The 3,074-nt window shown below is 37.7% G+C and overlaps 1 non-coding gene across 1 annotated transcript; it reads left to right on the top strand.

Annotated features, from left to right (window-relative positions):
- Window positions 1-2,087: 2,087 nt before the first annotated feature.
- On the top strand, window positions 2,088-2,279 carry LOC127492238 (U2 spliceosomal RNA). The gene has a single exon (XR_007921393.3). It is a non-coding gene; the product is annotated as a U2 spliceosomal RNA (small nuclear RNA).
- The last annotated feature ends 795 nt before the right edge of the window (window positions 2,280-3,074 follow it).

Raw genomic sequence — 3,074 nt, 5'->3', positions numbered from 1 at the left:
GGAAATGGCTGCCGGCTGTTTTGGAAAAATTAGAGGTGAACAAGACATCATATGGAATAAAAGATTTTTGCTCTCTGTCTCCTGTAGTTCACAAGAGCAAACACAATGCTTCAGGAATGTAAGAAATGCATGTTATACCGAATTGGAGGTCATCCTCTTACTTGTCAGAACATGGCTTCTCTTCCTAAGTTCCAAAACTTTAGAGGCCTGTGAAATACTTGGACAGGTTCCAAAGAGGAGCAATGAAAGTGATAAAAGATTTGAAGGCTAATACCTTTGAGAGAAGGCTAAAAGAACAAGAATTATTTCTCCTCTAAATGAGAAGTCAGAGATAATTTAACAATCTTCAAGTATATGAAAAGTTTTATGTGTATCATGATGGTGTTCAATCCAGGGAACTCTGAGCAATAAGGCCGGGGTACAGCCAAACTCTGGCAGGGGTGTAGTGTGTGGGCATTGGGTATTTTGCTACAGAAACCCCCTCCTCTGAAGCCCAGAAGACTGGATATTACCTAGCAGCAAGGTGTCATGTACTGTCGGCATGAACACTGGGGTAAAATAAATGACTTCTAAGAATCTCTAAATTCAGTAGTTTTCAGGTTTTTAAAAGGTCTTCCATTTGAGGATACTCTGAGGGCAAATAAATTATTGGCCAAGACTTTATTCTTATAGTTTCTTAAAATAGTAGCACATCCTAATCACTACTAGTAATATCTGCAAACTGAATTCCAGAAGCTCCAATCATATTACCAGTTCAGAAATCTTTGTCACCCATACAAACTTCCAAAAATATTTTTCTTCCTATGTTTTTAAAAGCATCTCTATTCTTCTTATCTCCCTACAATTCAATGAAACACTATTATACTGCACTGCCACAGCCTTCAATTCCCACAAATGAGGATGCTAAATATACAGCCTAATACTACAGTTGAAATAAACATTCTTCCATTTCAGGAGCAAAATCTATGCATAGAGACACCTGCATATTTTTGGAAGTATAGTAAGTCATGATTTTATGACAGACAGCAACATAGCATTCAATTTACAATCTTTTTAGAAAGGTGCATGATAGCAGAAGCTAGGACAATACAATAAAATACTATGTCTGCAATAAAAAGTCAGACTTCACTCTCCTGAAATGGGCTCATGCAGATCACTATATCTCTGTTTACGGGGAATTTTAAGATACTCACAAAACAAAACTGCCAAGCATGAAAGAATAATTCCTTTAACAGCTGTTCAGTAAGGTCAAAAACACAGAAACTACTGAAGGTTACAAAAGTATAGCTAGAACTCCTGGGAGTTTAGCTCTACTGCAACGGAGATTTCAAAATCTTCTTGTTGTATCCCCTTTGATGCTAGAATGCTTATCATTGGATACTAGATTTTAGGAGTTTGAGACCAATTCTGTCATTTGACTCACCCCCCTCAGGCCATCTCGACTTGAGGAGGCAGAGTGCATATATAAAAGGATAGATGTTTCTGATTCTTAGTTCAAAAAGAGAACTCGGCTTAGTTTAAAAAAAGAAACAAACATGGATCAATAGGAACAATCTGACACCAATATCCCAATTTCTTCCCAGACACCAGCAATAGGAAAGTTATTGTGCACAATCTTGAAAACCACTGTCCAAATGCACTATTGACAACCAGGCTGGACATAATAAGAAATTAAATGAAGCTGAATGAATACCCACACTGAGGACTACACATCAAAACTACATTTGGTGAAATGTAACTAAAGGAAGAAAAAAGCACACATCAAAATGTCATCATATGAAACATTGCTATTTTTGTGGTCCATGGCTCAAAACTGAAATATAAACTCAGCCAAAGTTGTATTTGCTTCCTCTTTGCTGCTTAATTTGAATAGATTTCTTTCTGCTTTTTGCTTTGTATAGCACTTCCCGTTTTATTTTTATTCTTATTAATTTTTTATCTTACTTATACAACTTTTGTGATATAGTGGGGATTAAGTATGATTTTAAATTGAAGTCATTTCAGGAAACAGCCAATAGAATTTTTTTTTCAAATCTGCTTAGGAGTATGCAATGAATAAAATAGAAGTTAACATAAAGCAACATACCATCACTTCTTGGCCTTTTGGCTAAGATCAAGTGTACTATCTGTTCTTATCAGATTAATAAAGCAACATACTGTGACCATGAGCATATGATCAAGGTGATCCATTGAGTTCCTTATTTGTTAACCTCATCTGATCTTAAATTTCATAGATTCTGCATTGCACGTTCCACAGTTGCATTACCTTAATATCCCAAAAGCCTCAATGACTTCATGCTGTTAATACCACATTTGATTGCATTTGTTATTTATTTATTTATTTATTTTATTTTTTGACAGGCAGAGTGGACAGTGAGAGAGAGAGACAGAGAGAAAGGTCTTCCTTTTCCGTTGGTTCACCCTCCAATGGCCACCGCGGCCTGCGAGCTGCGGCCGGCGCACCGCGCTGATCCGATGGCAGGAGCCAGGAGCCAGGTGCTTTTCCTGGTCTCCCATGGGGTGCAGGGCCCAAGCACCTGGGCCATCCTCCACTGCACTCCCTGGCTACAGCAGAGAGCTGGCCTGGAAGAGGGGCAACCGGGACAGAATCCGGCGCCCCAACCGGGACTAGAACCCGGTGTGCCGGCGCCGCTAGGCGGAGGATTAGCCTAGTGAGCCGCGGTGCCTGCATTTGTTATTTAAAAGATTAAAGCTGTGCTTGGACTGTGAAAATTACTTCTCATTTGTACAAATGTAACAAAGCACAATGCTTTATAGGTCATAGTCATAATTTGTAATTTTCTTTTGTTCTAGTATACTAATGGCAAAACAAAGCAAGAATTGATTGAAATCAGTCAAATTTTGAGATTTAAAGAAATTCCTCAAATGTAACAATCTAGAAAGTTTTGTTATAAAATGTCCTTTTAGAATTAAAAAAAAAAGCTCCTTACTATAAAGGTGAAGGATCTAAAAGAGTGTCACTTCGACAAATTTCTCAACCTTAAGAAACTGAAGATTCAATTATTATCCTTATTTTAAGGATAGAAAATTCAGGAATCTAAAATACGGTCCAA

This window comes from Oryctolagus cuniculus, chromosome 9 (assembly GCF_051225735.1).
Source record: "Oryctolagus cuniculus isolate XC-2025 breed Fujian yellow rabbit chromosome 9, ASM5122573v1, whole genome shotgun sequence".
In the NCBI taxonomy this organism is placed as follows: Eukaryota; Metazoa; Chordata; class Mammalia; order Lagomorpha; family Leporidae; genus Oryctolagus; species Oryctolagus cuniculus.
This window is presented reverse-complemented; position numbering and strand designations above follow the sequence as displayed.